This window comes from Mirounga leonina, unplaced genomic scaffold, assembly GCF_011800145.1.
Source record: "Mirounga leonina isolate KUSES-001 unplaced genomic scaffold, KU_Mleo_1.0 Mir_128, whole genome shotgun sequence".
In the NCBI taxonomy this organism is placed as follows: domain Eukaryota; kingdom Metazoa; phylum Chordata; class Mammalia; order Carnivora; family Phocidae; genus Mirounga; species Mirounga leonina.
In genome coordinates, this window is record NW_023270320.1 from 41,095,481 (window position 1) to 41,107,489 (window position 12,009).

Sequence of the window (12,009 nt, forward strand, 5' to 3'; positions counted from 1 at the left end):
GGGGTGTGCAGGGTTCGGTGCGCAGGGTGTGCGGGGTGTGCGGGATGAGGGTGCCCGGGGGCGCAGGGTGCGGGGCCTGCGGGGTGTGCGGGTGTGCCCGGGGTGTGCGGGCTGCGGGGTGTGCAGGGTGTGCAAGGTGTGCAAGGTGCGGGGTGTGCCGGTTTGCGCAGGGTGTGCGTGGGGTGCGGGGTGTGTCGATGCATGGTGTTCTGGGATCGTGGGGGTGTGAGGTACAGGGGAGCGCGGGGTGCCGCGCCTCCTGGAGCCTCTGCAGTCTGGGTTCATGTGTCAGCAGCTCCGGAGCTGAACCGGAAAATGAAAATGAAAATGAAAAATGCCAAAATAAAGAGTTCCTAATTTTGGTATAAAAACGTGGCATCCGCTGCGGTTTCGTGAGCGCCCACCCTGTGCAGGCTCCGTCCATGGAAGTTTTGTGCAAGAACCCGTGGTGTGGCTCGGCTCTGCACTCATGTGTTCGTGGAGCCCATCGGTTCTCCCTCCGTAGAGCGGGCACAGGGTCGCAGCCCCAAGGACGCAGCGAGTCCCGCAGGTGGGAGCCTGGAACACTGCGGTCAGATGTTCCTCCTCATTGTTCTTAGAGCTTCTTGAGAACTTTAACGGGAAACATAAGCTCAAGAAATAAGAAATTTCATGAAGGTCACACCACCAGTAAACGGCGGGGTGGGAATTCAGAACCGGCTTCTTTTCCCCTCGGGCCCTGTCAGTCTTGGTGCTGCCGTCCAGCTGGGGCGGTCGCTGCCCCCAAAGGACACATGACCTGTCTGATGTTTCCCGTGTGTCCAGAGGCTCTGAATTACATTCTTGGTGCAAAGTGCTTTTCCAATCATGCTTCATTTATTTACATTGGGATTCTTCTAGGAAGCTATTTATGCCAACATTATAGATTGAAATCTGCATCGGGGGAGAGTGAGCAGCGTGGCTGGGGCACAAAAGCGCTCGGGTGAGCTTCGGCCGGCATCTGGGCGGGGGAGACCCTCCGGAGCTCTCCGAGGGGCGGAGACAGGCAGTATTATTAGTGTAATGTGAGTCTCTTCGGCTGGAACAGAAAACTTCTCTTAGCCTGGGTACCGCGCGTGGGACGCACAGTGCGCCGAGGCGGGGCCTGGCATTGAACTGGCTTGTGTCAAGGCCTCGGGGAACAGCGGTGAGTGAGTGTCACAGAAGGGGCGGGCAGCGGGTGGGGCGCACCCTGCTGTGTAGACGCCCGGTGCTGGTGCTGGTGCTGGGCTGACGCGGGGTCTCTGGTCCAGGGCAATGCGTATCCTGCTGCCCCCTCATCGCCTCCGTTCCAGATAAACTGGCCTCCAGAGGCCTCCTTTGGGGGAAGGACCGGCTCCCTCAGCATCGTGCTGAGATGTATGATGAGCACCTGCCCCTCGGTCTCCATCAGGTGGAGAAGCCGAGCCGCCGGGCCGCGGCCACAGACCTTCCCAACATGCTGGGGCTCCCACGGGGCCCCCGGAAGGTGAGGGGCAGCCCAGGCGGCAAACACATCCTCCGCCCAGGGCTGACCTTCCTGCAGGTGGCAGGTGGTGTGCGCTGTGACTGGAGGGGGAGCGAGTCCCCACACACAAGCCACACGTGGGACAAGCGGGCTCGCTGGTTCAGGATGGTCTGGGGGAGAACTGCGAGCGGGCAGCACAAGTCTGGCCGCCAAGATCAGGTGCTTCTGCAGGAGTCCATGTGCCGGGAGCACAGGGCGCAGCCTCTCTGCCCTTCCTCTGTGGGTGCCACCACGTTCGGCCGAAGTGGGAGTTCTTGCTGAAGCCCGTCCCTCAGAAGGATGACATGACTTTGGGCGTAACCAGGGCAACAGTGCTTCTTACCGGGGGAAACGCGCTCACCGCCATGGGCCAGGAGATCGGGCTAGAATTTAAATTCTACACCATCAACAGCATTAACTTTGAAAAATGATTCAGAAATTTCCACCACAAGACGACTTCGCTATGTTGAAACAAGGTCTTGGCCCCTGAGAAAGTCTGAAATCCCAGAGCTGAGTACAAGACAGGAAGCAGCCCAGAGAGGGGCTGTCCTCACCCAAGCTTGGGACTGAGCATGCACCCGGCAGCCCTGCGCCTCCCGAGCAGAGCGCCTGCCTCCTTGGTGCGGCGTTCACACAGCCAGACTCGCGGTTCCAGACTCGCGGAAGGACCCGCGGTGCTGCGGCTTCCTCCCCTGGGGACCACGGTGCCTCCGGAGTGCATGTCACAGGCACGGGATCCCGTGCATCACCGAATCGACACCCGCATGGGTAAGACGCGCCCCTATGTCTGCAGTTGCCGTGAGAGCGGGAACCGTCCTCTGCTGGAGCTGCAGCTGAGCTGAGGAGCGCAGAAACTGGACCAGGAGGGGGAGGCTGGAGGGAGGCGGCGATCGGGCTGGACTCGCACCCGGCCCAGGCACCCCAGCACCGTCTTGCACCAGCCCAGCTCGGCTGCAGCGCGGACCAGGGCAGAGTCAGGGTGACAAGGCATCACAGCCACAGGCGGTGGTGGCCCAAGCCCGCGGTGCAGGGATCGAGGCCCTCCCAGGACGGACAGAGCAGCCTGTGCCTGAGTGACTGCAGGCGGAGGGCTGGGGGCTCCCCGGACGAAGGGGCTGCTCTGGGGCAGCACGGACTGGGGGGCAGCCCAAGTTTCAGCAGAGGCCGAGGCCCCCACGGACGGACTAAGGGAGGCCTCCTTCCTCGGGGAGTGGAGGGGGCGCCGGCCTGCAGGGTCCTGGCAGGAGACCCGCCAGAGAAGCAAGAGAGGCTGCGTCTGGAGTCTGGCTTACGCGCCCGGAACCAGCCCTCAGCACGGTGGCCCAGGAACCGATGCGAACGCTGCGAGATGCCCAGGAGCGCATTTCCCTGCGTTTGGTCAGACGTTGTCGGTGACCCTGGGTGAGGGGGCACCTGCCAGGGCGCTGAGCTGGCGTTTTCCAGACCCTGTCCTCATAGCCGTCACCCCCGCTTCGTCCACACTGAGATTTTTCTGCAAAGTCCTCCCCCCATTTATACGTGATGGAAGGGGGCCCAGCAGGAGCGCGTGCCCGCTGCTCCGTTTCTGGGCACTGGGGCGTGAAGGAGCGTCCCTGGGCCTGACGTTTGGGGCAGAATATCGTGCAGGTCTCCTGAAGGCCCACCTCAGTGCAGAGATGGCGAGGAGCTCGGCTGTGTCTTTGGGGAAGGGTGAAGTGTGTTTCTACGCGGAGGAGAGATAGTTGAGGTGCTCCGTGACAAACGGTGGGGAGCACGGAGCGCGTGCTCCGTGGACGGGCTCCTGATTTCATTCATCCGTGCGGGGCCCGGCAGTGCACACCTGTGTCCCTAAGTGTGTGGGTGTGTCCTAGGGCTACCGTCACCAGGGGGCCTACACCGCAGAAATTCACCGACCCGCGGTTCTGGAGCGACAGGGTCCTGGCAGGTGTGGTCCCCCCCGGGGGCTCTGAGGGAGGGTCTGTCCAGGCCTCCCCGCTTGGCTTGCAAGCGTCTTCCCTCCAGCCATGCTGGGATCGGCGTCCACCCAGACAACCTCGGCTAGGTCCGTCACCGGCGTACACCGAGGTCGGAGCGGCGGTCAGAGACTCGGGGCTGCAGGCCAGTCAGGGCTGGAGCCCCTTGGGAGTAAACTGAGTCCCAGATGTCCTTCCCAGTCACAACATCGATGGCACTGTGGCTGATGACTCTCACTTCACAGATGCGGGCAAGCCAACAGCAATCTGGTCTGCAGGGACAGCCAAGCCCGCGTGCCGACGCTTTAAGGCAAAGTCAACATGCTTAATACTCAGGACTTATTCTCGTAGAACCAGCCTGTTTATTTGGGCACATGCTTTGTCTCATCTATGTGAGCAGCTAATGTGTTTGCATACACTGGGTTTTCAAAGTGTAAACACAGTCTGTTTACTCTTTGACCTATTCTGTGATGCTTATGGACAGCAGCTCTTCAATGATAATGTCTGTTTTTGTAACTTTGAGTCAAGCTGGTCAGTGAATTTCTTTCATGTGTGCCAACCTCTTCGGCTAAGATCCACTAATCCAAAATGAGACAGTTCAGCAGGACGACTTACAAACCACCCCTGTCGTGTGCAAGCTTTGGAGGTCGGTTTACATAAGGTGACGGGTGAGCCAGACGCAGACGTGCTTGTTGGTTGGTTTGGAGGGGGCGTGAGTAGGGGGTGGCTGCGTTCTGTCCAGGGAAGCGTCCGTTGGAGAAGGTGACCTCCTAGCACACACACCAGGCTCTGCTCCAGACCAGCTGCTCCCCAGCCACCGGACCTTCTGTGATGTAAAAATAATCATATTCTAGTCTTCATCTCCTAGCTCCTGATGCAGAGCCCCCAAACCCCTTGCAACTTCCTGGGTGGGAGGAGCACTTTTGTTCGAATGAGGTGACTGGGCATAGCTTCAGGCTGGGGGCTGCTCAGTAGAAGCCCCGGGCCGTGGTCAGAAGTGTGGAACCTCCAGCCACACCCCACATCCTCCAAGGAGGGGAGAGGGGCTGGAGATGGAGTTCATGCTCCATCACGCCCACGTGAGGAACCCTCATAAAATTCCCAACAGTGGGGGCCTCGGGGAGCCTCCAGGTGGGTGAACATGTTAGGTGTGGAGAGGGTGATGCCCCCAGCTCCGCGAGGGGTCCTCCCAGACCTCACCCTTCGTGCGTCTTCATCTGGCTGCTCATCTGTATCCTTCATCATATCCTGGGTTCTGGAATAAGCAGGCACACGCCCGTGTGTGGGCTCTGGGAGCCCCCGGAGTGAGTCACTGCGCCCGAGGACGGGGCCGTGGGAACCCCGGTGTAGAGCCACGCGGGCCGGGAGCCCCTGCGGCTGGCGTGTGGGGTGGGGCGGCCTGGGGGACGGAGCCCCCGGCCTGGGGGCTGCAGGAACCCTGGGTGGACAGAATTGCAGGGTGCCCAGCTGATATGGGGGCCGGTGGGTGTGCAGGAAGCCCACAGGGTGTCCTGGGTGAGCAGAGGGGCACGCGAGTTTGCACCGTCTGTGGAGGCCTTGCCTCGCATGAAGACTGGCAGGTGGCTCCTGCTCATCCGCGTGCGGCTGGCCTGTGTTCACGGACGCTCGCTGTCTCCTTACACCGTAGCTCTCCTGTAACAGCCTTGGGGGCCATTTTTCCCAGTGGCGGCTTCTCCCTGCAGATCCTGACGTCTTTGTGATGAGACTCGTTTCTGTTTTCGGAAGTGGAGACAGCCCCCTTCAGCGGAAACATGCCTGGTACAGATCTACACCTGCTCAGCTAAGTTATACCCACGGGCTTTCCCCTGGTCACCTGGAACATCCTACAGGGTGTGGTGCACACTGGGGTGGACCAGGGCACGCGCCCTACCGCCATCATGCCCCGGGACGCACTTCAGCAAGAACAGGCTCCCAGCCATGTGCTGTGGGCCCTCTGTCCTTTCAGCAGAGTGTGACCCCAGTGCCAGAGGTGGTGGGAGGGGGTGCAGCGGGTGTGAGGGGACACAGCGGGGGAGAAGTGGGGGCCTGGGGGCCGCAAGAGCCCAGCGCCTACGGCGGTTCCGGGAACAAGAGTGCAGCCAGCTGTCAACCGGGCTTCAGTAAGAAGAACTACAAGTCAGTTTAACATGAGATCTTGCAACAATCCTATACCTGTCCTCCAGCTTACGGTTCTGTGATTGCTGTTTTATTGGGAAATGCACAGGAGAGCTGAAGCCAGTGTGCATGAACATGCGCCCGGAGGCACTCGTTTCTCTGCAGAAAGGCTGTGATGAGGTCGTGGACATGATGTGAAGTTCACACAAAAGCAACTCAGTTACTGGGCGTGAGAACAGTGTTCATGGAAAGGTGCCCCCAGCTGCAGCCCCAGATCCAGGCAGGGACACAGTGATAGGAGCCTGTCTGTGTTTTCAGAAATAAGCTGGCACACACAGTACATACATGCACGCACATGCACACGGTACCCACACACATGCACACACATGCACGCACATGCACACGGTACCCACACACATGCATACGGTACACACGTGCACACACGCACACCTGTGCGTCCACAGTGTGATTGTTGACCCCTCCAAGCAGGAACCCTGAGAAGCTGGAGGCTCACTCACACAGGGCCACAGCCGCTCCGGCCACTGGGGACCCCTGCTTTGGAAGCGCCCCAGAGCCGTGTGCTGGCTGTCCCCGCAGTGCCCGCATAAAGCAGGAGCACCATCATGACAAGGAAAGCTGGGGACATGGACCCAGGTGGGAAACTCAGAGGAACAGGCTTTCCCGCATGGAGGAGCCCATGGACAGCACTGGGAGCACGTGCTCCACAGCCAGAGCTGTGCCCAAATGGGGCTGAGTGACCCGTGAGTCCCGGGATCCTGGGCAAGCCACGCAGGGTCCGGTACCCACATGCGAGGTGAGGGCTACTGGGGCTCAGGTGAGTGGATACAGGTGAAGCCCTCCACGGCCTGGCCCAGAGCAAGCATCATGTCATCAATACTCCTGACTGAGCGCAGGGGCGCCTGGCTGCACGGTGCAGTGATGTTTGGAGGGATGCACAGGTCAGCCCGAATGTGTTCTGCTCAGCATGCTTTCCTGGGGTCCAGTAAGGTCTCCCAGGTGGTGGGGACACATGGTGAGAACAGAAGGGGTTCTTTCTGCATGTAGCCCCACATGATGGAGGCACCCTTGTAACCCCCTGCCGTGGTCTGAGCACGGGCATCCTCACCCACTGTCCACGTGGAAGCCTAACCTCGGGTGCTGGTGTGAGCAGGTGTGACCCGAGGGTGGTGATGAGGCCATGAGGGAGGGATCAGTGCCCCTGGGAGAGCCCCCGAGCGAGCCAGCCTCTCTGCCCCACTCACCGCAGGTGTCTGCCACCTGGCCAAACCCACACCTGATCCTGGTCGTCCAGCACCCAGATGGGCAAGAAGCAGACTCTATGGTTTACAGCTCCTGGGGCCACAGTGCTGGGTGGATGATACTGCGTGGCTCGTGTCCATGTTGGGTCGTTAGCAGTGATGCTGCTGTGAGCGTTCGTGGACAGGTCTTGTGTGGACATAGGTGTCATTTCTCGAGCGTGTGCACCTGGGGGGAACTTGTAGGCCTCGTGGTCGTTCTGCGTTTACTACTGGGGAACACTAGGCTGTTCTCCAAGGTGGTGGCGCCATGTTACGTTCTTGCAGCAACGTGAGCAGCTTCGCTGGTTTTTCATCTCAGTGGGTCCCATTTCCCCACGTCTCTGACAATACGTGATGTCTGTGTCCTCGGTCACAGCCGTCCTAGCGGGTTGGAGGGACAGCTCAGTGTGGGTTTGCGTTTCCCTAATGGCTGACAAAGCACAACATCTTTTCGTGGCTTATTGGCCATTTGTCTGTCTTCTTGAGGGCACGTTCATTCAAGTCCTTGGCTAATTTATAACGGGCTTTTTTGTGTTTTTATTATGATGTTAGAGAAGTTCTTTAGTATTTTGAGTATCAGTCCCACATTAGATACATGATTTGCAAATATTTTCTCCCATTCTTCTTGGGTTATCTTACTTTGTTCAGATCACTTGCAATGGAAAGTTTTAGTTTTAACATCCAATTCTCTCTTTTGTTGCCGTGCTTTTGGTGTCAAATCTAAGAAACCATCATCTGACCAAAGGTCATGAAGATAAACACCTGTTTTCTCCTAAGAGAAACCTTAGCCTTCAGTCCCCACACTTAGGTCTGGGGTCCATGTGTAGTTTTGTGCACAGGGTAAGGGAAAGGCCTGGCACCGTTCTTTTGTATGGGAACATCGCACCGTCCCAGCACCGTCACTTTGAAAGACTGCCCTTTCCCGGGACTTGTCTTGGGCCCCTTGTCAATAGTCAACTCACCATAAATAGAAGGGTCAGGCTGTAAGAAGTCTCGTCCTGCTAGTTTCATGAGTATTTTTTAATGGTGAAACAGTGTTGGATTTTGTCAAAATTCTTTTCTGCATCCATCGAGATGCAAAAGGACACTGCTTTTGTCCTTTATTACATTGATTGCAGTTGAGCCAGACACACGCGGCTGGCGTAAATCCTGTTTACTCACCTTTAGGATCCGCCTCACGTGGGCTCTCATCTGCGTGTGGGGTGGCGATTTCTGCGTCTGTGTTCAGAGCAGCCCTCGGTCTGCGGCCGTGGGCTCGGGCCGTCTGTGCCCCGTGTTGGCGTCGGGGTGGTGACGAGCTGGGGAGGGTTCACTCCTCCTCAACTCTTTGGCAGAGTTTCTGAAGCATTTAAATGTCAGCGGGAAGCCACCAGGGCAGCTCTCTGGAGTTTCTACGTTATTAGTATTTCTACTTGTTTTATATCTATTCAGATTTTCTCTGTCCTCTTGAGTCAGTTTCCGTATTTGTGTTTCTCTAGGAATTTATCCATTTGCTTAACTTCACTGGCATGCGATTGTTGAGAGTACTCAGTTCTAATCATCTTTTACATTTATAAGGTCATTATTGTATAAGACATCCCTCCCCCCATTTCCCCCGACTTTGGTAACTTAGCGGTTTTCTTTTCTCCTTAGTCAGACTTGCTACAGGATTGTGATTCTATCAACGTTTTCAAAGAAACAGCTTCTGGTTGTGTTGATTTCTCTACTGTTCTAATCTAGACTTCATTTATTTCTGCTTTAATCTGGTTTCCTTCCTTCTGCTGGATTTGGGCTTGCTGTTCTCTTCTAGTTTCTTAAGGTGAAAAGTTGTTGATTTGAGGTGTTTTCTTAGAATAGGCACTTAAAGCTATGATTTTCCCTTTGAGCACAGCTTTGACCACCTCCCGTAATGCTAACATGCTAATTTCCCTTGGGGTTTACTCTTTGACCCACTGGTTATTTAGGATGTGTTGTTTAGTGTCCACATTTGTGAATTATTTAGTTCAGATTTAATATGTTTCCATTCCATCGTGGGTACTGGAGTGTATTTCATGGTGCACCACACGGTTCCCACTGGAGAGCATCTCACATGCCCAACCGCGCCCTCTACTGTTTGGTGGTGGGTCCTGTGGACATCAGGTAGGTAGAGTGGGTTTAAAGTATGATTCCCAGGGTGCCTGGGTGGCTCAGTCGTTAAGCGTCTGCCTTCAGCTCAGGTCATGATCCTGGGGTCCTGGGATCGAGCCCCGCGTCGGGCTCCCTGCTCTGCGGGAAGCCTGCTTCTCCCTCTCCCACTCCCCCTGCTTGTGTTCCCTCTCTCGCTGTGTCTCTCTCTGTCAAATAAATAAAATCTTTAAAAAATAAATAAATAAAATAAAGTATGATCCCAGTCTTGTGTTTCCCTGTTGATCTTCGGCCTGGCTGTCCCATTAATTGTTGGAAGTAGGTATTGGAGTCTCTAGAAGCTGTTGTTAAACTGTCTCCTTCCCCTTCAATTCTGTCAAGTTCATGCATTTGGGGTCCCGCTATTAAGTGCATGTAAGCTTAAAATTGTTATATCTTCCTCATGAATCGACCCTTTTATTATTATAAAATGCCCCATCTTTTCTCTGGGAACATTTTCTGCTTCAAAGTCTGTTTTGTCCTGATGTTGGTACAGCCTCCCTGTTTCTCTCATGGTTGCGTTTCCCGGCTCCCCACTGGGCCCCTGTAGACAGTGTGTGTGTGCATGTGTGGATATGGACCTGGTGTGCAGTGTGGACTCACATACATGTGAGTATCTGCCTCCCTCCGTCCAGACTGGTCACCTCTGAGTCCCGATGAGCTGGTCAAGTGACTCACAGGCAGTGTTACTGTTGGCGTGGTTGGATCCGTGACCACCACCACACTCCATCCTCTGCGAGTCCTGCTCCCCCCTCCTACCCCCATCCCGTACCACCTTCTTCTGCGTTCAGCGGCTCTTCCCTGGCACAGCAGTATGAGTATTTTACTGTGCTATTGAGTTGTTTTCTGAGTGGCTGTCCCGGGGCTTGCGGCATACATCCCGACACCAGGGTCTACGTCAGAGTTGGACTAACCGGGCTCCTGAACGGGACAGAACATCAGCTGGCTCAGCGGCACTCCCCAGACCGCATTCCCATGCTGTTGTGTCTCAAACGCAGCAAGACGTTGTCATAATTATTATTTTATATAGTCTTAAGCCGAAGGGAGAAAGAGCAAATATGTATTTACACAACTTGCCACGTTAAAGTTCCCTCTGGCCATTCTGACTCACTCACTGCTTCCTGTGCTGTGGATGCCCCCTCTGTCGTTCTGTCTCTCCAACGTCCACCTCCCCCAGGGGCTGTTTTCAAGTGTATTACATTTCCGTATGATACAACCAAGTAATACAATTCTACACATATTATCTAGCGCAATTATTCTTAAATCAGTTAAGAGAAGAAAGGGGGAGAAATATGCCTGGTACCATCTGTTAAATTGTCCACGCGATAACCTCTGGTACCACTCTGCCGTACCACGTGAATTTGAATTCTGTCTGGTGCCATCCGTGCTCAGCCTGAAGAGCCTCCTCGGTACCGTGGAAGGTGATTCTGCTAGCAACAAATGCTCTGCTTCTCTGAGAATATGAGATTCTTGATTGGCTTTACCTTCAGCACACTGAGCCTGTCCCTGCACTGCCCCTGGTGTCCTCTGCTTCCGGGAACCCAGCGGCTCGTCCCGTTGGAGGTTGTGGGCGGGCCCTGTGAGGAGAACGTGGGACAGTTCCCGAGTCTGCCCCACGTCCGTCTGTCTCTGGGTCCTGCTGAGCAGGAGCCGCCTGGGGCTCAGGACAACTTTCCACCAGAGACAGACAGAGAGACAGAGGGAGCAAGGAGATCAGGAAGACACGTGTGTGGCGGGGTAAGTCCTGCTGTGCACTCGGTAGTGTGTCCCAGCCCACTGGTGACTGAAGGCTGGGGAACCATCCCAGTTTGCCGATGAGGAAACTGAGGCCCACAGGAGGCAGGGAGCCGGCATCTGTGCCCAGGTCATTCTCGAGCCGCTTGGCTGGCCCTCCCTTCCCGTGGCCAGAAGGCAGACATCCCACAACAGGCGGGGCTGTTCTCACGGGCAGGTGCCTCGATGAAAGCCCCACAGGCATCGGGGACCCTCCCCAGCGCTCGCGAGGGTCCCTGCACAGGAGAGCCCGGTGCCTCCTGACGGGCCTTCCAGCCCCGTCTCCTAAAATAGATGCTTGTTCCGCCCTCCGTCGGGCCAGCCTCATCCTCCCAAGCAAACCCAACATTAAACACGACCAAGGTCTGTGCCGCCAGACACACATGGATATGGAGACACCATTGCTCGTCATCCTACTCTTTGTGTGTCCACACTTTGCTGGTTACGGGATTTCCTTCATTTGTACCCTTAAGTTTAATATTCAGGACTTATAAAAAACCTGCCCATGCAGGGGAAAAGTGACCAGAAACATGACGGGCTTTTCATGGACGTCCCTCCTGTGCACGTCTCTGGACGTGACCTGAACTAAATACCGCCCAGGCCAGGGTGCATCTTCCCGGGCGATTCCTACTGTTTGCATCTTTAAGAAAACAGCATTCTAAGTCGTCCCCAAAACCCTAACTTGCTCATTAAAGAGGAAACTTCCTTAGCATCTCCCTACTGTGTGGGACTGCAGCATATTCACAAAGGAGGAAAGCTATTGCCAGGAAATAGGCGTGGGAAAGTTGTGACAGATGCTCTGTCGGAAGATGAAGTGGGATTTCCTGAGGCCAGCTGCTGCCGCAGAGAGCGAAGGGCGCCTGTGTGCTGTCCGTCTCCCTGCTCCTCTCGGGAGCAGACCCGCAAGCGGTAGAAACCGGGTTCCCCGCCCACATGGGCCCCGAGCTGGTGGAGCATTCCAACCCCTGTTGGAGTAGTTGGTCTTGTCCTTACCCTCGTTCTTATGGTGCAGGAAATGAGAACCAGCGGGACGAACCTTAGGTGTCCCCTCGTCCCCAGGGGTCCGCACCTGTCTGTGGATCCATAAATGTTGAATTAAAGCTGAAGACGACTAATCTCCCTTCACCGCGTGTTTCTAGGAGCTCCAAGCAGATCTAACACCAACAAAATGAGATGATGAAGGACAAAGATATCACCAAACAGACTTACGGGGCTGACCTCAGCT